The following is a 24,011-nucleotide window of genomic DNA, read 5'->3' as shown; positions in this document are numbered from 1 at the left end:
ATTGCCATAAATTTTTGCTTCCATTGCAATATTTTCACAAAAATCCTTCTACAAGATGTTTCGAATAGTATCCAACATGTGTTGATTCTTTTTGGTAACGATTTTCCTCTTCCTTGTAAAGTTATGAAAATCATCATTAATCAATGATTGTCAACCTGGCTTCTCAAAATTATATAACTTTTGAGACACATTTGATTTAGTTTCCTTCAGGGCCTTCAAGAAGTGAACAACCATCATTTTAGAATGATGATCAATTATTTTAGAAACTGATTGACGGCCTTACCTTAAAATATCTATCTAAAAATAAATAAGGCCATTGCACATATTTTTTGAAGTTTATGTCTCTCGACTCTGATTAAATGGCAAACAAATTCAACATTAAATTGTATGTCATGGATTCAACATTTGAATGAAAAAGGTGTTTTAAAATGTATTTTACACCAGCCTAGTTGTTTTGCCATCATTTTATTTTTGCGCACTGATTTTTCGGCCCAATTTGAAGGGGAAGGACATACATTTTGAAAACATGACGGATTTTCTAATAAAAACCACCATTTTTACAAACTTCCGGACTTTAGTCGAAATCATTTTTCAGCATTATTTTGAAGTACTTATGACCTATGGGACCGGGAAAAGGTTCTAGTATTATTTTTACCCCCTGATTTTCTGGAAAAATTTCAAAATACCAAATAACTTGTACTCCCTAACTGAATCGCAATAGCTCTGATGACGTACATACCCATTCCAACAGCTCTCTATAGCGCTAGTCTATAGGAAAACTTAGGTGCTGCTACGAATATGCTAAACACCCTCCCTCGGGCCACTTTACACCCCCCCCCCCTCTCTTCCCTCGCGTGCACGATTTGAAAAATTCATCATTTTAGCATCAAACTCCCTGGTCCTACACGAACGGGCACATTTAGCAGACATTTGAAATATAATTGCATTACCCTGAAGGCTTCAACATTACGAGGGAGGGTGGAAAAAGAGGGTGCAAGGGGTACGGTTTAGGTCCCCGCTTTTGGCTTGTAGGTGGAGCGAAAAGCTGTTGTTGTTGGGAAGCAGCAGCAAAAAAGAAAAAAAATACTTGCAAAATTGCCAGGGGTTGGAACAGAACGGAACGGTAACATCTGGCGAGGGTAGTTTTTTGCTGCTGCTGCCCACCGAACCAGGTAGAAACGGGTAGACTGATGGGTGGCTATAGTGAGGAGACGGGGGCGGCTTGTAAGCATCAGAGGGGGGACTTTCCGTTGAGCCAATGCCAGTGAGGAAGGGGGAGTCAAACGAGTCAGTACAGGAGGCAACTAGGAGGTGTTAAATTATGAAACGGGAAACTCTATCTTTTGCAGGTTAATGATTTGGTCTTATTTCTATCCAATATTTCAATTTAAAATAGCTATTCAATGTTATTTCCGAAGTCTGAATCAAAAGGACCACGCACTGGACACAATTCAGGTGTCTTGAATTTCACGGCGGGCGCTCAAAATTCTAAGTGTAATTATGGGTATTCAGCACCATCGATTCATGCCATACTATCAAACACCTAGGTGACCAGGGTGGCGAACTCCTTCAAAATAAAAGAAAGGCACTAGTGGCAAGTACTACACCCAAAGCAGATGGCCGAGCGTATAGCCCTACCAAATTGAAATGAGAGGAAAGTTCTATTTTGCGAGAGTCAAGACCTCTCGGGCTTACAACAACACCAAACAGTTCATCCCATCGAGTGGCTTAGGTGGACAAATGACCGGCAATTAGTCACCGAACCATGGTGACCGATACGGCAAAGGCGCGGTTTGATATGCCAAAGGTCTTGGGTTCGATTCTCGATACCGACATTTTTTTGAAGGCTAAACTTTTTGGAAAATGAACTCATGAGTGAAGTACTTCCGGTCATTTTGGGATTTATCCTTTCCGTCCTTTCATAGTACCTTTTTACTATCAAACCCTGCTCTTTATCTTCTCGTATGCCGAGGCCTCATTTAGGGTGTAGCAATACGATGCATCTGTGCTCTCTTATGCTAACTCGAGAGAAAAAAAAAAACCAGCAAGTTTACTATGAGAGAGCACAGAGGCATCGAATAGTGGCCGACAGCAACAGAAAATTCGGAATCCCTGAATCTTCAGAAGCCGCAGTTGGATTTGGATTCGGCTAATCTTAAACAACTTTGTATAGGGACGTGGCGTTACATCGTGCTGCCACCTGGTTTTTTTAAGCGCAAGAGTGTAAAAGTGCTGAGTCATCATCTAAAAATAGACGGCGTCCTATCTCGCCCAGCAAAATGAAGTCGATAAAGTAGTCGGTTTCGATGAGAAAAAGTGGAAAACGTGGTCTAAAAATAGCGACGCCATCCCCCTATGGGAATTACTGTTGGAGTCGGGTCTATTTGGAGAGTATTGTTCAGAGTCGGAGTTTCTAAATTTTTCAGAAACAATAGTCGGAGTCACTTCAAAAGCTTTCCGACTAGGCAGCCCTGGACAGCTATAACGTCATCTTTTTATTCAATATTAGAATATTAAATTTATTATAAACTAACTATGATACACGGTCCCGCCCGTGTGGATTAATCGGACCGCGCACTGGACTCACAATCCAGAGGTCGCCGGTTCGAATCCCGCGGCGGGCGCTCGCAAATTCTTTGTGTAAATATGGGTATTCGGCGCCGTCGCTCCGTGCCATACTTTCATACACTTAGGAGCCCAGGGCGGCGAAGTCTTGTAGATAAAAAGGAAGACACTAGTGGTTGGTACAAGCAATGGTGGCCGACAGCTATAAAGTCAACTTCGTTTTTATGATATACGGTATAGTTGAAATAAACTTTAAAACTTAATTATGACATTGAAAGTATCAAGTGAAGCCGATGCATACTTTTCTTAAAAGTTTATGTTGAGCCCCTTACCAGTAACAAATGACTGAAAATTTTCCAATCATTTCAACCCATATTGGAGAAATAAAGCAACAAAATATTTTTTGAAAAAACGTATTTACAGTTTTGTCATAATTTTGAACATCATCAAAATTTGCCTTCGGTTTGTCCAAAGAAGCCATTTTGCATCATCAGCTTGTCTATATAGGGTGGGTACGTTTTTCAAAAAGTTCTCGGATCAAGTTTTATTATGGTTCCCCTTGAAGGGCATGTTCATAGGGACTTTCATGCCAAATATCGGCTCATTTGGTTGTAAACTGGCTGCGCGCATCAGGGTTAAAGTTTACATGGGAATTACTATGGGAAAATTGGACTTTTTGTTCAAGCGCTCCTACAGGTCTGGGAAAATAACGCGCCAACTTCTGGTATGGTCAGGCCTATGGGGAATGGTCTGGAGAACACTTTTCCCGAAGAGAGCATATGGATTCGTTGTCCCTAGACCTGGCGCATCGGCAAAACATTCGATGTCTCCGGAATCAACGGTTTTCCCTCAAAAACATCAAATTTTCCTTAGCATGCTATGAAAGCTTGATGAACACCGCGACACCATACGTCAGGCAGCTACCACGTGGATGAAATATTTGCAAAAAAATACAAATTTGCTATCAAAGATTCTGAATTCGACTAAATAATATCAGGATTGCTCAAAATGATCATTTTCTAGTTAAAAGAAGGTTTGCAATTGAATATTCCAGCCGTGGTAGTCTGACATATGGCGTCGTGGTGTGCATCAAGCTTTCATAGCATGCTAAGAAATATTTGATGCTTTTTCTGGGAAAACCGTTGATTCCGGAGACATCGGATTGTTTGCCGATGCGCCAGCTTTAGGTACAACGAATCCGTGTGGTCTCTTCGGGAAAAGTGTTCTCCAGACCATTCCCCATAGGCCTGACCATACCAGAAGTTGGCGCGTGATTTTTCCAGACCTGTAGGAGCGTTTGAATTGGTTTGAACAAAAAGTTCCAATTTCCCATAGTAATTCCCATGTAAACTTTAACCCTGATGCGCTCAGGCAGTTTACAACCAAATGAGTTGATATTTGGCATGAAAGTCGCTATGGGCATGCCCTTCAAGGGGAACCATAATAAAACTTGATCCGAGAACTTTTTGAAAAACGTACCCACCCTACTATATAACTTAGCATACAAATTTGGCAGCTGTCCTTACAAAAATGATATATGAAAATCCAAAAATCTGTATCTTTTGAAGGAATTTTTTGATCGATTTGGTTTCTTCGGCAAAGTTGTAAGTATGGATAAAGACTACACTGAAAAAAATGATACACGTTAAAAATGTTTTAGACACATTCTCCGGCAATGTACACCTTAGGATGAAATTTTGAAAAGCGTGTATGAGCTATTTGGATACTTTTCCTTGATTCTAGACTATTTGAAGTTTCAAAAATCATGGTTTTCATTAATTGATCATTTGAATATCATTTTGTACAAGTTGGTTAAGTTATGCATCAATTCGTGATAAAATCATCGCTTTCAAACATTTTTCTAAAAACTCCTGGTTTTCAGCGAAATAAAATCTAAAAATTATTCTTTTGATTGCATTTTGTAGGTTTTTAGTTGTACTAAACGGAAATGTAATGGATTTGCAGTTTATCTTAAGTTAAGTGTTTTTTTAAACTAGTGTAAGTTTACCATTTTATTGCGTTGCAACGTCACGAAAAAGGGCATTTGTTTATGTCAACAAAAAAGTAAACATTCAATCATTTTGATATTTCGGATGCTCTTTGTACTTGGAAAGAGCTTTCAAATGCAACCTAGAGCGACTTAATTGGTTTTCTAGATCCAAAGTTACAACAGGTTTAAATTTGCGTTGCAACGTCACGAAATTTTAAATCATATTGGTCACATGGCAAAAAAGGTGGTTGTTGAAGATAAAAGAGTACTAAATATTATATATTTTTTATATAATGTTTCCGAGCATATTTACAGAAGAATTGTACATGGGTCATTCACAAATTCCGTCACTTAAGTTTGTATGCAACTCGAAAAAAACAGTATTTTATGAAACTTGTTGAACAAATCAAAATAGACCGATGTTCACAAGGGGGAAAAATTCTAAAACTTTCAAAAAAGTAATCACGTAGTTACTGGATGGCCCCTTTATGATAAACTGATTTACGTGAGGGTTCATTCTAATACAACGCAACGATTTTTTTTATCCCACACCCTTATGTAAGTCAAATTACAGGGAAATTCATCAAACGATAAAAATCACGTGATTCGATTGTTTTTTTTTTTACAAACTTTTGTCACTCTGTTGTTGGACAAACCTTTACTTAAATAAGTTGTATGCAACGTTTAGTTGTTCGCAATTAAAAATGTTATGTTGCGCAGGTAAACAGCTTTGATTATTTCCCCAAATTTAATTTAAAAAGCACAAAAGTCAACAAAATAAGTTACGTTGTTTGCAGATCACCCCTCAGGGGCCATCAACAACGATATGGGAACTTTATTTATAAATGTCAGCCCTCCTGAAAACTTGAAGCTCCTTACCTCCCTTCTAAAACTTCCACGTGTTTTGTAAATTGCCCAAAACCATTAATATATCAAGGGAGCGTTCTTGCATTACGTAACAAAAAATTTATATTTTTAGACCCCTCCACCCCCTTCACCCCCTGGTAATACATTTCCGATACATTTTTTTTTTGTATAAATCCTCGAACCCCCCTCCCCCTTGATATTACGCCGTTACGTAATGCATGGACGTCCCATTATATCGATAGAGGAGGGGAGAGTGGGGGGGAGGGTGTCCTTCGTGATAATGGAATAATACAAAAAAAATTACTTTGAAAACGCTTTGGAAAACTTCGTAAATCGTACTGCTACTGTGAAAGCGGTATAGTGGGAGGGGGGGGGTCTAACATGGGCGGGCCAATCAATAAACATGTCCTTGTATTGTCTATTAATGTCTTATAATAAAATTTTAATCTACAATTATAGAACTAACAAAAAACTATGATTTACTTTGAAACTAGAATTTCGTGACGTTGCAACGCAACGAAAAACCCTGTTTTCAAAAACAGAGCGTTGCAACGTCACGAAATGTAAGTGGTCTTTAAAAATCGGGGTTTGATTTTTTCGAAAAACTAATGATTGCATTCGATTTGTTGGCCAATTTTACACTAAAAATGGAAGAAGAACTCCAAATTTGCCGTTTAACAGAGCAGAGTTAATGGCGAAACATGAATTGGGTCAGGATTGAGAAAAAGTCACGCGTTGCAACGTCACGCTACATATTCCCCTCTCATAAATAGAATATTTGCTTAAAATAATGTTTCAACATTGTTTCTTATAGGAAATTTAATGTACTTTCCGAATATGTAATAACATATGTACCTTTTCAATGTATTTTTTGAGTTACAGCCGAAATACTGAAAAAAGAAAAGTCAAAGCGTTGCAACGTCACAGCGGAATGTGTCTTTAGCGATTTTTAATTTCACTTTTTGTCATTAAAATTTAATTTCCAAAAAGTCACTATTTTTTCTGATATGTTTTAGGGGACATCAATAGCCAACTTTTCAGAAATTTTTCAGAATGTGCAAAAAATCTTTGACTGAGTTATGATTTTTTGAATCAACATTGAAATATCAGTCGCAAAAAAATGTCAACTTCAACCCACCTTTTTCTAATGTCGATATCTCAGCAACTAATGGTCCAATTTTCAATGTTAAAATATGAAACATTCGTAAAATTTCGAAATCTTTCCGACAACATTTTCATTTTTTTTTAAATCATGACTAACACTTCAAAAGGGTGTTTGGGTGAGACTAAGCAAACATCAATTTTCCTGTTTTTAAATCTTGACATGGCAATATCTCAGTAACTAAAGGTCATATTTACAAAGTATAAAATAGCAAAATATAGAGAATTTTCTCAGCCTTTAAAAAAAATATTTTCCGGGGTGGGCAAACATAGGCACTAATTAAAAAATAATAATAACTGCGATAATTTTCAAAAACAGTGACCTAAAAATGGCTACAACATGAAAACGGTGCATTTGTTAACTAGAGTATTTTTGATTGCAAATTCGATTTTACATCGAGATATGAAATTGATAAAATTTTGCGACCAATATTTGGTTTTTTTAAACAAACAGTATTGATTCAAAAAAATCTAACTTGGTCAAACATGTTTTGCCCGTTCTGGAAATTTCTGAAAAAATTGATATTTGCTGTCCCCTAAAACATATAAAAAAAAAATAAAAATAGTTTTTTTTTGCAAATCAAGTTTTAGTGACAAAAAGTGAAATTAAAAATCACCAAACAAATGTTACCGTGTATAATTGTTTTTAGTCCTTACCTACAACTTTGCCGAAGACACCAAATCGATCAAAAAATTCCTTCAAAAGATACTGATTTTTAAATTTTCATATATCATTTTTGTATGGACAGCTGCCAAATTTGTATGGAAAATAATATGGATAAACTGATGATGTAAAATGGCTTCTTTGGGCATACCAATGGCACCAAAAAAGTTTCAGCCGGATTAAAAAATACAAAAAAATCGAATGCCCGAAATCTCAGAGAATTGCTCATCCATATTGCTAAAATAAAATCTAAGTACTTTTCATACGAAAATCAGTACTTCTGTTAAAATGATGAGCATTTTCAAAAATAAAATTGCTGTGATTATCAAAATCTAAAGGAAATTCCGGATTATTTGATTCCAATATTTTTTTTTCAATTAAAAAAATTTGGTTTAGTGATAGTTTTGAGTATTTATTTCAAAAAGCTACTGCTGTTGAAATCTATGAGAAATTCTCGAGCATTCGATATCTTTATTGCAAAGTTATAAAATGCGAGAATTTTGTTTACCGAAAAAACATATTTTTGAGACAAATTTAAGTTTAAAAAAAATGCTTTTATCATCGATACCTGATCATTCGATACCAACACGTTTAGATTTTTAAACCGTATTTTCAACCGCTGAACAGTTCGATCAACTGAAAATTACCGAGTTCGGCAAAAACCGATTTCATTTGGATCACACATGTTACTGCGCAAGTGTGCTCAAAATATGTTGATTTTTTTTCTAATTAACACCTGCAAGAAAAAATACACCAAATAAAACCACAACAAAATTAGATTAAGTGAATTAACTTTTTTTATTCATACACTTTAACATTACACTTCATTCGATATTCTGAAATCATGTTTTTTTTTACAAATCACTATTCTCTGCTTTATTCACTGATTCTTTCACTGATGCTTCAAACGACACCATTCTAAGAAAAACTATCAAAACTGTGAGTTTTCCCAAAATTTCATTCGATGTTTTGCAGCCAAACTGTTCCATTAGTCTAATAACTTTCTTTGGTAGGGCCATCGTCGAATCTGTCATCAGAATATAACATTATTCATCTTGATTCCACTTGTTTATAATAAACTTACGAATAAAAAAAAAACAATTGCTTTGGGATTGTTGAAGAGATGATGCTTTCACATTCGTAAATTACTAAACTCTAGATGATCACAAACTTGTAGTTGCTTACTTACAAGTATCGATGACTAATTTGCGAGTGTCACTAATTAATTTGCACTAGCTCCCCCAAAAGCAACATTCTCGGTTGGGTCCTCGCTCGCGACTGAACATCAATCCAGACAGAGCTCTCCAGTTAAACCTCTCTAGTTAGTCTGTAATTTGGTGTCTTTGATTTCAAAGTCCACAGCCGAGTATTGAGCTCGCGCGAACTTCACAATTCCGAGAAAAAAATCCACCCCGGCACCGAGCCCTTGTGCGAGCTTCATTCTTTACATTTATGTATGAAAAGAAAATTTGGTTCATACGAAAATTAATTGCAGTCTCCCTGCAATTGATTGATAATGGATCATTATTGTTTCTTTTTGCTTAATTTTAATGAGAAGCTTTGGTGATTTCAATTCACCAATTATCTGGATTCAAGTACCTGTGATATAAAAGCTGAACTTTTCGGATAGAGAAAACAATCAACTCTCGCATAGTTTGGTGATAAAAGTTTTCTCAACATAATCATTCAAACCTTCTGATAATCGAAACTTTGGATAATCGAAATTATTTTTAAAACTTTTTATTGCTCGTAATTTTCTCATTTCTCCGAACAATATCCGTCTTGACTGTACCTGTTATTATGAGCCTTCAATATTTTTCGTCGGTGCATTTGTGAACACGTGTGCGAAAAATGTGTCATTTTTCTTCCTGCAGTGCGCGACCGGGGCCGAGATGCGTCGAATGTTGCACCGCCTCGCACACGGTGACCAAGGCGCCGTGGTGACCGCGGTGACTCATCCGCGGTGGGAACCCAAAAAAAATTCTAGCTTTTTTGCGGTGAGACTTACCATTAGAGATTCAAATACATGTTATACTCATAAAAAAAATACTTAAAGTAATTTAAAATTTACCATGATTAAATACAAATTGAATTTTTTAAACATTCATGAAGTAAAACTATTTTCTTAATAAAAAAAATGTGTTCATAAAAATAAAGGCATTTAATAAAAAAAAAACAGCTATCATTTAAAAATTTAAGAGCTAAGGGTTGATCGAAATTTCTAGTCTCATGTTTAATTGTGTCAGAACGTGTTGAAACGTGTTCTCAAAAGCTCGATCTAGCTGTTAGAAACAGCTCATGCATGATTTTTTTAAATTATTGAATCATATTCTTTTTTTATAATTTATTTTCATAAGACATTTAAATCTTTATTAAGTAGAACAAGGGTTGTGAAGTCGGAGTAAAAGTTTGAGCAATGTTCGTTTTTTGCCTTTCTCACATTACTGAAAACTCAAAAAATGAAGTTCTTAATTTGACCTCCTAGACCCACCTTCACTTATACATATCGACTCAGAATCAAATTCTGAGCATATGTCTGTGTGTGTCTAGGGATGTTGGTCTGTGCACCGAAAATATGCATTGATTATCTCAGCTCAGGCTGAACCGATTTTGACCGTTTTGATCCTATTCGATTCGTCTTGGGGTCCCATAAGTCCCTATTGAGAATTATGAAGTTTAGTAAAGTACTTCAAAAGTTATGCTAAAAAAACGTTTTTGACTTAAGTCCGGAAGTATTTAAAAATGTTATACATTATGTGCTTAAGTGCTCATTATTCACTATTTTGAAAACGAATCTCAGATATTTTGGTGAAAATGATGTCGTCATCAATCATGCGACCCATCGTTACATGTGTAATCAAAAGACCTTTCCAATGAGTGCAATAGGATGAAATTCTGACAACCCTATCAAGAGTGTTTTAATGTGAGGAAGGCACCAACCACCTTAAGATGAATTAAGCAAAATTTTTTTTATAGAGCTGAAGTCGGAGTCGGAGTTGGCAAATTTTGAGAAGCCAGAGTTGGAGCTAGAGTCACTTAATTTTCTACAGGTGGAGTCGGAGAAGGAGTCGAGTAATTTTTAACAACTTTGTATGGGGTGTTGGAGTTTGATTCGGAGTCGGAGTTCTGATTTTCATAAGCTGGAGTTGGAATTGTAGTCGAAATTGGTTTAAAAGCTATTCTACTACGCAGTCCTGGAAAAAAATATTCAAAAAGCATTTTGATTGCTTCTGATCATTTTTTTTTTGTAGGGCTAGCAAGGTATGTGTTGATGTGGTTCTACAACAGTAAAATTTGTGCTTCAACACAAGTCATGTGGAAGCATAAAGTTTGAGATCCCCTTAAAATCTTCTTTTTGATTTTTTCAAAAATTGAATAGGAACCGAGCATTGGACAGAAGATCGTTTGGAGAATTATTGTCATCGTGAAGCGCAAACTTTTCAAAATTTTGGTGCATGGTGCATTGTTAAGCATTGTAAAAAAAATCTAATTTTCAATTTCCTATTTGCAGCATTATTTTTAAATTGCCTTGTAAAATAATAAATGGCTCAATGCGGCCATCAAAAATACATTTCAAGCAAAATATTGTAAATGGGCCAAAGCCAAAGTGTAAACGAACAGACTATCCTGCTTACGCTAGTGGATGTTTACATTAGGAACGAGCAGGACAGACTCTTTGTTTACACTTCGGCTTTGGCCCATTTAAATTGATTAGTGCGCTGACCACGCGGACGCGCTGTCCTGTTTTAGCATGCTCATTTTCATTTCTTTTATGTCGCTGTTTGTGTGCTTGGGTGAGTGGTTATTATAATTAAATAATGGCATCATTAGTGCGCTGACCACGCGGACGCGCTGTCCTGTTTTTGCATGCTCATTTTCATTTCTTTTATGTCGCTGTTTGTGTGCATGGGGTGATTGGTTATTATAATTAAATAATGGCATCATTAGTGCGCTGACCACGCGGACGCGCTGTCCTGTTTTTGCATGCTCATTTTCATTTCTTTTATGTCGCTGTTTGTGTGCTTGGGTGAGTGGTTATTATAATTAAATAATGGCATCACTAGTGCGCTGACCACGCGGACGCGCTGTCCTGTTTTTGCATGCTCATTTTCATTTCTTTTATGTCGCTGTTTGTGTGCTTGGGTGAGTGGTTATTATAATTAAATAATGGCATCATTAGTGCGCTGACCACGCGGACGCGCTGTCCTGTTTTTGCATGCTCATTTTCATTTCTTTTATGTCGCTGTTTGTGTGCTTGGGTGATAAGTTATTATAATTAAATAATGGCATCATTAGTGCGCTGACCACGCGGACGCGCTGTCCTGTTTTTGCATGCTCATTTTCATTTCTTTTATGTCGCTGTTTGTGTGCATGGGGTGATTGGTTATTATAATTTAATAATGGCATCATTAGTGCGCTGACCACGCGGACGCGCTGTCCTGTTTTTGCATGCTCATTTTCATTTCTTTTATGTCGCTGTTTGTGTGCTTGGGTGAGTGGTTATTATAATTAAATAATGGCATCATTAGTGCGCTGACCACGCGGACGCGCTGTCCTGTTTTTGCATGCTCATTTTCATTTCTTTTATGTCGCTGTTTGTGTGCATGGGGTGATTGGTTATTATAATTAAATAATGGCATCATTAGTGCGCTGACCACGCGGACGCGCTGTCCTGTTTTTGCATGCTCATTTTCATTTCTTTTATGTCGCTGTTTGTGTGCATGGGGTGATTGGTTATTATAATTAAATAATGGCATCATTAGTGCGCTGACCACGCGGACGCGCTGTCCTGTTTTTGCATGCTCATTTTCATTTCTTTTATGTCGCTGTTTGTGTGCTTGGGTGAGTGGTTATTATAATTAAATAATGGCATCACTAGTGCGCTGACCACGCGGACGCGCTGTCCTGTTTTTGCATGCTCATTTTCATTTCTTTTATGTCGCTGTTTGTGTGCATGGGGTGATTGGTTATTATAATTAAATAATGGCATCATTAGTGCGCTGACCACGCGGACGCGCTGTCCTGTTTTTGCATGCTCATTTTCATTTCTTTTATGTCGCTGTTTGTGTGCTTGGGTGAGTGGTTATTATAATTAAATAATGGCATCATTAGTGCGCTGACCACGCGGACGCGCTGTCCTGTTTTTGCATGCTCATTTTCATTTCTTTTATGTCGCTGTTTGTGTGCTTGGGTGAGTGGTTATTATAATTAAATAATGGCATCATTAGTGCGCTGACCACGCGGACGCGCTGTCCTGTTTTTGCATGCTCATTTTCATTTCTTTTATGTCGCTGTTTGTGTGCTTGGGTGAGTGGTTATTATAATTAAATAATGGCATCATTAGTGCGCTGACCACGCGGACGCGCTGTCTTGTTTTTGCATGCTCATTTTCATTTCTTTTATGTCGCTGTTTGTGTGCTTGGGTGAGTGGTTATTATAATTAAATAATGGCATCATTAGTGCGCTGACCACGCGGACGCGCTGTCTTGTTTTTGCATGCTCATTTTCATTTCTTTTATGTCGCTGTTTGTGTGCTTGGGTGAGTGGTTATTATAATTAAATAATGGCATCATTAGTGCGCTGACCACGCGGACGCGCTGTCTTGTTTTTGCATGCTCATTTTCATTTCTTTTATGTCGCTGTTTGTGTGCTTGGGTGAGTGGTTATTATAATTAAATAATGGCATCATTAGTGCGCTGACCACGCGGACGCGCTGTCCTGTTTTTGCATGCTCATTTTCATTTCTTTTATGTCGCTGTTTGTGTGCTTGGGTGAGTGGTTATTATAATTAAATAATGGCATCATTAGTGCGCTGACCACGCGGACGCGCTGTCTTGTTTTTGCATGCTCATTTTCATTTCTTTTATGTCGCTGTTTGTGTGCTTGGGTGATTGGTTATTATAATTAAATAATGGCATCATTAGTGCGCTGACCACGCGGACGCGCTGTCTTGTTTTTGCATGCTCATTTTCATTTCTTTTATGTCGCTGTTTGTGTGCTTGGGTGAGTGGTTATTATAATTAAATAATGGCATCATTAGTGCGCTGACCACGCGGACGCGCTGTCTTGTTTTTGCATGCTCATTTTCATTTCTTTTATGTCGCTGTTTGTGTGCTTGGGTGAGTGGTTATTATAATTAAATAATGGCATCATTAGTGCGCTGACCACGCGGACGCGCTGTCTTGTTTTTGCATGCTCATTTTCATTTCTTTTATGTCGCTGTTTGTGTGCTTGGGTGAGTGGTTATTATAATTAAATAATGGCATCATTAGTGCGCTGACCACGCGGACGCGCTGTCTTGTTTTTGCATGCTCATTTTCATTTCTTTTATGTCGCTGTTTGTGTGCTTGGGTGAGTGGTTATTATAATTAAATAATGGCATCATTAGTGCGCTGACCACGCGGACGCGCTGTCCTGTTTTTGCATGCTCATTTTCATTTCTTTTATGTCGCTGTTTGTGTGCATGGGGTGATTGGTTATTATAATTTAATAATGGCATCATTAGTGCGCTGACCACGCGGACGCGCTGTCTTGTTTTTGCATGCTCATTTTCATTTCTTTTATGTCGCTGTTTGTGTGCTTGGGTGAGTGGTTATTATAATTAAATAATGGCATCATTAGTGCGCTGACCACGCGGACGCGCTGTCTTGTTTTTGCATGCTCATTTTCATTTCTTTTATGTCGCTGTTTGTGTGCATGGGGTGATTGGTTATTATAATTTAATAATGGCATCATTAGTGCGCTGACCACGCGGACGCGCTGTCCTGTTTTTGCATGCTCATTTTCATTTCTTTTATGTCGCTGTTTGTGTTCATGGGGTGATTGGTTATTATAACTTATTGGACATCATAAGTGCAGTGCTTCAGGGGACGCGCAGTCCTGTTCTTTTCGCGATAATTTTCATCGTAAATGATCGTAAAAATTTATTCCAACTGGCATCGATCGATTTTATGAAGAGTAAAGCGTCATTTATTTACTATTTTCGAAATTTGCTCGCGTTATCTAAATTGTAAAAATATACTGATAAGTCCAGCCCATAGCACTACTGCTCGGCTGGCACGCGTTCGATAAAAAAAAAACTTTTTAAATGATCAATTATCTATCTTTCCGCAGCCGGCTGCCTAAGATTTAAAATTTTCAACCGATAAACAAAATGCTCATGGTCACATCACTGCCACTCGTGAATCCTGACCTCATACCCATCTACTAACCCCCTCAAAACTCATGTGATACTTTGTCGGAGATGCAGTCGATTGGGCGGTCTCTATCACTCAAGTATCGGACTAACATTCCCATCCACTTCCCCGTGACCCTACCACTGGTCGTGGCCGGCGCCGGTATTGATCAGCATGATAGGGGCCTTTGAGAAGTTGCGAAGCGAGGAAAGATAGCTCCCACTTATCTTCCACGGCTCGTGGATGTAACTTCTGGAGGTCCTGGTCAATAACGGAGTAGCAACTGCGGGTGGGCACCTATGCTTATGCTTATGCTTACTTCGGCTTTGGCCCATTTAAATTGTTTTGCTTGATTTTCCCTTTTATCAAGAAATCGAATGAAAATAAAAACATTAACGCAAGCGTCATTTAGGGCTCAACAAGTTATCTAAAAATTTCACAGGTTTTATCAAAATTAAAGCTTGACACTTAACTCAGAATTGCGTTGGAGAATTTGAACGGTGCGCGTCGCGGTCATCACGTAGGATTTTCGTTTGCCGTTTCCGTCTTTGTTGTCCCCCCGATTGTGTGTGTTTTTCGGTCCGGGCGGTTTCGCGTTTTCGCATTTTATTTGGTTTTATCTTTCCACAGCCGGCTGTCTAAGATTGAATCATTTATGCTAAATTCAACACCAAATAACCGGGAATAGTCTCATCCGCATACTCCGACTGTTTGCCTTGAGAATGCATAATACATCACACCATAAAAAAATGATTATTGGGTCGCATCATCATCCTCTATGTTGAATCCTGGCCATTACCCTTACCCACTAACAAAATCCCAAGTAGAAGTAGTTTTTCGACACGTGGGGGTGTGGATATCGTATTGAACCCACCCTTTGTAGCAACCTGTGCTAACTAACATTCCCGTCCCAATCCCCTGAGATCTACAAACTGACATGGCGGGCGCCGTTGGTGGCCAACGACTGTTTCCTATTAGCAACGGCTCTAGTTTTGATGATCGTGATGTTTTATCTTATCAGCGCATTCATGCATGCTGTTGATAAGGGAAACATCGTAGCGTATGGTCGGTTGTATTGATAGGCTATTACGGCCCTGTTCAGCAACGGAGAAGGACAACCATGGGTGGTCTCTCATGCTCATGCTCAATTAAAGTTTGACACTTAACTCAATTTTAAGCGCTAATCGATTTGTCTAAAACAGTACAAGCAATTTTTTCAAAGCTATTTGAAGATTTGCAAATTTATTATTTTAATAAGTTTTGTGTAAATATTAATCTTCTCATTGAAAAGTGCCGGCGACAAAATTGGGCGAAAAGTTCACCGCCCGGAGATCGCAAGTTGGCGCGAGCGAATGAACACCGCGAAAAAAGATTCGGGGGTGCATTGGGGTTAAATGATCATTTCGTCATTCGGTTTAATTAAACAATAATTATTTTTTCGTAAATATCGCTACTTTGATGCGATGTAATTCATTTTTACAGTAAATTAGGCATTCTTACATCAAATTTGACCTTTCAAACGCACAAGAATGGCCAAATTTTAAAACATCAATGTTTGCCAATTTGACCGTTTTACCCCCAATTCCCCTTGTAGAACAAAAGAAAAGTTCATCCGCGGTCTGTCAGCAGCGCGCTGTTTTGTTTGCTGGATCAACATTTGGAAATGTCGAACGTTGAAGGAAATCGCTCAAAAAATGGAAATTAATCGATTTCAAATGTTATGGCCGCAAATGAAAGGTAAGGGTGGCTAATTTTTGATTCCGATCTGTAAAACTAGTTCTGGCGAGGGTTCTGGGCACTGCGGCAATCGATTTTACCGGCGGGTTGCTTCCGGTTGCATTTGATTTGAGGAGAAGGTTTTTCAATCCACCAGGGGCTTATTCGGGGGCAACAGTTTCGGTAATCCGGAACTTCCGGTAAGTTTCATATTTGCAGTGTTTAGCATGAAAAACAAACTTAGACCAATCTTTCAAGTGTGCGCTCTTTTTGAGGAGGGGGCGCATCCGAAGAAGAGCGCAACTCGGGGGAGCGTTATTTCGGGGTTTGAGCGCAAATCGAAGGAGCGTTATTGCGGGGTTTTGGCGTAAAATGGGATTTTCTTTTTTAATTTTATTTACAATTAAACGAAACATTTATATAAGGGGTCATCCACAAAACACTGATAATGGGCCATCCTCAAATCTGGGTGTCCAAGAACTCCCGGATGTCATGGCCTAGATAGCTACCTGATCAACGGAGGTCTATATGGGTGAATTAACCATCGGTATAGCTTCAGATAGCTTTAGTGAACCACGATGGATACCCTTCGCCATGTTGGATTATTATGGGTCCTCCAGGAACTCCCGGGAGTTATGACCTGATGATTTACCTGACTTCCGAGAGTTCCTGGGAAACCCATAACAATCAAGCATGGTGCAAAGTGTCTATCATGGTCCACTGAAGCTTCTTGAAGCGATACCGATGGTTGATATACCCATATAGTTTCGCGTTGATCAGGTAGATCATCAGGTCATCACTTCCTAGAATTCTTGGATGATCGATAACAACGTACCCCAGAGTATCTATCGTTGTTCACTGAAGCTACCTGAAGCCACACCGATGATCAATTCACCCATATAGACAATAGGGTCCTAAAGCCCTGAGTCAATTGTTATGTTCAACGGTAAAAAAAAGATTAAAACCCATTTTTGATCATTTTTTTTTTTCATTTAAATGCAAAAAATAGGACAGGACAACATTTTTTTGATGAATCAACTAAGGTCCACTTAGAACGAGCTGTGATTTTTTTTTAAATTGATTTAAAATCGATTTTAAATCCTTCTCGGTCGTACAAAGTGTCATTGTACTCAGAAAAATAAGCTTTATCGTTGTGAACAATCACAAATGTAAGCTTCACCTTTGGGCCCAATTGAAACATCACTAGCGTGCACAGGGTGGGGCAACATGGGGCAACTGCCCCACCATCCTCAGAAATTTGTTCTACATTTGGTCAGGGGGTGTCCACAAATGACGTATTTTTCAAAACTTCCATATTATTGCCCCACCTTCCTCAAAGAGCTGGGCACGCTAGTGTGAAACATATCAAACGAAATATTTGAAACCAAACCTGCACAACAACAAACAAACAGAGAAATGAGGCGCTAATTTGGATTCAACAAAGTATTTAATTCCTTTCGTTATTGCAAATCGACTTTTGATTGCATTTTCAGATTTGTATGAAACCTTGTCCATTGATGTTTTTTTATGACCAAAATAGTTATTGTGCACTATTGCCTCATATTCTTCATACAAAATGGTGTCTGTCTATACACAAGTGCTGTGAATGTTTTCGCAAATCTGTATCTTGAGATAAGATTTTCTGAATACCAACCATTGGCAAAGTTTTAAGTTATGACCAGGATTGAATTAAAAACTTTTTTTAGTCTAAAAAAGATTATAGTTACAATGGTTAATACACCCACACCCAGAACTGGGCATCGGCATACGAGAGGATAAAGAGCACGATTCGGTAGTAAAATGCTACTGTATGCGGACGGAGAGGATAAATCCCGAAATTGCCGTGAGTACTTTACTCATGGGTTCATTTTCCAAAAAAGTTCATCTATCAAAAAAAAAGTACCGGTACCGAGATTCGAACCCAAGACCTTCGGCTTATTGAACCGTGCCTTTGCCGTATAGGCCACCATGGTTCGGTGACTAAGTGGTGGTCATTTGTCCATATAAGCCACTCAATTGGATGAACTCGTCAATGAACAAATGAACTCGCGAGAGGTCTTTACTCACGCAAAATAGTACTTTCCTCACGTTTATTTTCGGGAGGACTTTCCCCTCGTTCTTTAACTTTGGGTGCATATAGACCCCCGTTGATTAGGTAGATCATCAGCATGGCTTTCTACCTTAGGTACTCGCGAGTGTGTAGTAGTGCGGTTGTCAAAATCGTTATATCTGACTCTCTCACTCCACTGCCACTGACATTGTTTATGTTTTGCTTTTCCTGGCACGGTTCATTGTTCGTTTGTTATTGTTTTGGTTTTAGTGGCACGGAGTCATGCACTCACACTAATGCAAAGCAAGATCGTGAGTACCTATGATATACAGCCTTGGATCATCAGGTCATAACTCCCGGGAGTTCCTGGAGGACCCATAATAATCCAACATGGTTCTTAGAAGACTTATAACAATCCAACGTACCCCAGTGTCTCCATCGTTGTTCACTGAAGCTACACTCAAACCCCGATGGTTTGACACAAACTGTTGTCAGACGAACGGGGTCACTTTTTAGTTTGACACCCCTTTTACACGGAGTTCACGCACACTACCAAACGTGTGTTTTGATAGTGTGCGTGAGCGCCGTGTAAAAAGTGACAGTTCGTCACTTTTTAGTTTGACTTTGACCAACCAACGGGGTACAAACTAAAAAAGTGTCCAACGAAAAAGTGACCAACCATCGGGGTTTGAGTGTATACCGATGGTTAATTCACCCATAAAGACCTCCGTCGAGACCTCCGTTGATCAGGTAGCTTTCTAGGCCATGACATCCGGGAGTTCTTGGATACCCAGATTTGAGGATGGCCCATTATCAGTGTTTTGTGGATGACCCCTTATATAAATGTTTCGTTTAATTGTAAATAAAATTAAAAAAGAAAATCTCATTTTCCGCCAAAACCCTGCAATAACGCTCCTTCGGTTTGCGCTCAAACCCCGAAATAACGCTCCCCCGAGTTGCGCTCTTCTTCGGTTTGCGCCCCCTCCTCAAAAAGAGCGCACATTTGAAAGATTGGTCTAAGTTTGTTTTTCATGCTAAACACTGCAAATATGAAACTTACCGGAAGTTCCGGATTACCGAAACTGTTGCCCCCGAATAAGCCCCTGGTGGATTGAAAAACCTTCTCCTCAAATCAAATGCAACCGGAAGCAACCCGCCGGTAAAATCGATTGCCGCAGTGCCCAGAACCCTCGCCAGAACTAGTTTTACAGATCGGAATCAAAAATTAGCCACCCTTACCTTTCATTTGCAGCCATAACATTTGAAATCGATTAATTTCCATTTTTTGAGCGATTTCCTTCAACGTTCGACATTTCCAAATGTTGATCCAGCAAACAAAACAGCGCGCTGCTGACAGACCGCGGATGAACTTTTCTTTTGTTCTACAAGGGGAATTGGGGGTAAAACGGTCAAATTGGCAAACATTGATGTTTTAAAATTTGGCCATTCTAGTGCGTTTGAAAGGTCAAATTTGATGTAACAATGCCTAATTTACTGTAAAAATGAATTACATCGCATCAAAGTAGCGATATTTACGAAAAAATAATTATTGTTTAATTAAACCGAATGACGAAATGATCACTTAACCCCAATGCACCCCCGAATCTTTTTTCGTGGTGTTCATTCGCTCGCGCCAACTCGCGATCTCCGGGCGGTGAACTTTTCGCCCAATTTTGTCGCCGGCATCTTTCAATGAGAAGATTAATATCAAATATTTTAATAAATATCTGGAGTTTTTTTTTAAAAAAGGTCCAATAATCCAAATTTCCAGTTTTTTCTTTTTGAGTGTTTTTGAAACCGCCATGAGTCTGAAGTATTACAAAACAAAAACTAAAAATTTGGTTTATTGGACATTTTAAAAAAAACTCCAGATATCGACTATTTATAGAGCGTTCCTGAGTCCAAGCTGTGTTGCGATTTTCTTATAATTTAGGGACCATCCAGCCCACGTGGAGACAAAAAAGTGTGTTCATGTGAGTTTTGAAATAATGTGTATTTCCCGTGTCGGCCATAGTTGTTTTACTAATATCTTATCATTTTTTTTTTAGTTCTAAAAAACGAAGTTGACTTTATAGCTGTCAGCCACTATTGCTAGTACCAACCACTAGTGTCTTCCTTTCGACTACAAGGACTTCACCGCCCTGGGCTCCTAAGTGTCTGAGTACGGCACGGAGCGACGGCGCCGGATATCATATTTACACTCAGAATTTTAAAGCGCCCACCGCGGGATTCGAACCAGCTACCTCTGGATTGTGAGTCCAGCGCGCGGTTCGATTGATCCACATGGGCAAATTAAAACTATGTTTTAAATTGCTTCAACTCAAAAGATAATGAATGATTCATGGAATGAAAAATACAAAGCTTATGATATAAAATGTTACAAAAACTTAAAAAAAACGAAATTGCAAAAGATATTGTTGAATATTCTAGAAAATGCTTTTCATAGTCCAGACTCGATTAACCGAAAGCCTTGGAAAAAAATCATTTCAAATAATCGAATCGTGAACACATTTTATTCTGTTGCTTTATTTTTGTTGGCGAGCTCAACTATGATGAAATATAAAAAAATAGGTTTTTTTTATTTTCACTAGGGGAATTATACCCTTTTTCAGCCTATTTCTATTATCGACCTATCAGCACTTTCATCATGAATTACAGCTTTCATAAAGTGTTTTTGACTGTTCCAAAGATATAAATAGCTCAAATGAAGGTGAGCAAGCAACTCTCCATTGTTGATACATCTGAAAATGTTGATTTAATAGCGGAAAACGGCAAAAGTGATGAGAATGGGTCGAACGGCTTAGATTGATTAAAATGGGTATATTTACCCTAGAGTGGGGTCGCAGAACTTTTGTTTTTGTTAAAAGTAATAAAATAAAAATAAAATTTTGATGTCCATGATACAATTATTCGAGTCCTATAAATACCTTCGAATAATCGAACTTCGGGACATTGAAACTTCGGATAATCGAGTCTTGACTGTATTATCAAATGAAAACAAAAACAAAACAAAATGAATGCAAACTATGAAAAATTAATTAAGAAAAATATAAAAAAAAAAAACATAGAAGCAAAGTTATTCGTAAAACAAAAGATGCTCAGAAAAAAGAACAGTAGAGGGTGAAGTTAAGTTGTAAATTTTCTAACATTCTCAAGTTGGTTGTATCCTGGACTATACCCCGAGCTAGCTGTGGATTCAGCTTCTCTATTGTATACTAACCCTGGATCCTAAAGATACTCTGTAGTTACTATTACACGCAAAAAAAAAAAAAGTTCGCATAAACGTGAACAGAGTTCATGCCAACGGGAACCAGGAAGAAAACTGTTCAACTTATATGGTGCAAAATTCAAAATTGCACCATAAAAATTGAACAGTTTTCTTCCTGGTTCCCGTTGGCATGAACTCTGTTCACGTTTACGCAAACTCATTTTTTAGTGTAGCTATAAGAAATATGTGATTACGAAAGTCGGACCGACCGACCTAACCAAGTCCTGTTTTGCAAATTTGTTGTTAAAAACTTGCTTACTCACTTCCCATTAAGCTATTTATAGCTTGATACGGGTTGGACACGCTTTTTAGAATTTGTAATCGAACGCCAAAGTGCTGATATGCCAACATTAGGTGCGCGATGGAAATGTATGCCGTTCAAACAAAGAACAGCGCGTCGCAAGCAGAAAGGCCCAGGAGTCAAATCCCGGTCGGTTCTCTTGAAAGTGTTTTTTTTTTTTTCGTTTTTTTCTCTTGAAAGTTGGGATTTGGAATTTCAACATTGAAAATGAATAAAAATGAAAATGAACAAGGTGGAATTTGAACTGGTACCATTGAGTTTGTGGTCTGGGATGCCAAAACGTCGGACAACTGGAGGTTTACACTCTTCTTATTTTAAACTCGCACCGATCCCTGATTCGCTCGAGGGGAATTGGAATACTTAGTCCAAATATAGATTGAGAATCCTTCTGATGCTTGCATCCTGCTTGCTGGAATGGGTCATTGGAAGCAGCGCGAGCGCTAACATGACTCAATACCCGAGACTGATATTAGCTATTGCTATCCCAGCTCCTATCCAATCGAGTTTATATTTGGCATTCGGGCTCTTTAAACATTACGGGTCCGTCCCTGGAAAGCCCTTCAAAATTGACACATTTTGTTGCATCCTGGTGACGGATGCAAGCTAAGCAGACCTCTAGGAGCGCTCAGCCTGGGCGTAACCGCGTACACAACATTGTGTTTCTACACCAGGATGCTTCTCAAATCGCGGTTATCGCTGCACTTCCAGAAACATTCCCATCACCCACTGCGGTTGACACAAGCCCAGTCATGTTCCCGGAACTTGGCTCCCCGCTCACATGACACAAAAGTGCCCAGCCAGAAGCAGCCATCAATCACTCCCGTGCTTTTGCTGCTGTCTGAGCTGTTCTCTCCGTAAATCGTTTTCCATTCTCCAGCGCGACACCAGAAGTGGCTGAACTTCAAATTAAATCGTCAAAGCCGTCGAATTCTCGCGGGAGCGATTACTCAAGCCGTACTTTGAGGTTCTCTTAGTAGTCATGGTTACTCGACGGGAAGGTCTTCTTCCTCAGGGAGTTCGAATCTCGATAGCGAGTACGGTGCTGAGCAGTAGCAGTAGGCCTTGACGCAGGGAAGTGAAGGAAGAATTGAGTTGCTTATGTACAACGTTTTTCCCCCAAGTGCGTTTGATTGTTCTTGGTGTGAGTATGCGTGTGTGCGTTCTCGAGAGGGTACAAACACACGGCCAAACAGGATGGGATTCATCATTTGGTTTGTGTATTCTTACGTTGTTTTTTGATTTTTGGTCTTCCGTTTTTGGAGTTACAGTGGAAAGTGGAGGTTTCCTGTCGTGATCCTCAAGACATTGATTCCTGGAGAGAAGTAGGCCTTGAACTCCAATGACACCTACAATTTTATGAGGTGACTACTAGATTCCACGATCTCTAGGGTTACTAGATGAGTAGTCCTGACATGCTTAAATTATGAAATATCAAGTTAGCATCCTGGTCACAACTCAAGCATTTCAAATTCAGCTCGAATTAAACCCCGAGCGATACGATCGAAAATTGTTTCACGCTTCTTTGCGTTTTTGGTTCGTGTCGTTTCAAGTTTTATGTACTCGGCGCGCGGTACCAGGGAGCAGCAGCAGCTGCTGCTCGATGCTCTTTTTATGTACTCCTGCGCTCACCAATACAAGTGGAAGGGGTTTGTGCGCTCGGAGCGTATGGAGTAGTGGTGTTGGTGACGTATTTGCGCAGCTTGCGGCTTATATAAACAGGAAGAGTGAATCGAGACTAAATAGAGAAACATTTTTCGCAGCTTGAGGGTTTTTGTCGTGTTTGAACGGGATTTTGGACTCGTTTTTGCTTGATTTTGGGTGATTCTTTGAAATTTTGAATGTAGAGATGACGTTATTTGAAAAGGGATTGTCGTAGCAGAGTAGGATCAGCATTGCTCTGCAAAAAAAATCATAGTAGACTAATTTGATCTGAGTAGACCAAGTATTCGGAAGACACTAGAAGATTGTGGAAGTCATTAATGTTACCAAGAAACTACGAGAGTTCAACGAAAGAATCCCAAGCCAGCAAGTAATCAAAAAACGAGCAAGCCAACAACTTTATCCCCAACGTTATGTAGTATTCCAACCTCGTAGCTCGAGTTTAAGCGCTTGGAATTGATTATATAAATAATGCTGAGAGCACACTTATGTGACCAACGCGCCCAACGCTGCAGAGGGAGAAAACGGACACCGACACAGTTACACACGCAGCGAGAAACAAGTCAAGTGTGAGCGTGAGCGAGACGCTCGACTC

Source organism: Culex pipiens, chromosome 3 (assembly GCF_016801865.2).
Source record: "Culex pipiens pallens isolate TS chromosome 3, TS_CPP_V2, whole genome shotgun sequence".
Classification (NCBI taxonomy): Eukaryota; Metazoa; Arthropoda; class Insecta; order Diptera; family Culicidae; genus Culex; species Culex pipiens.
This window is presented reverse-complemented; position numbering follows the sequence as displayed.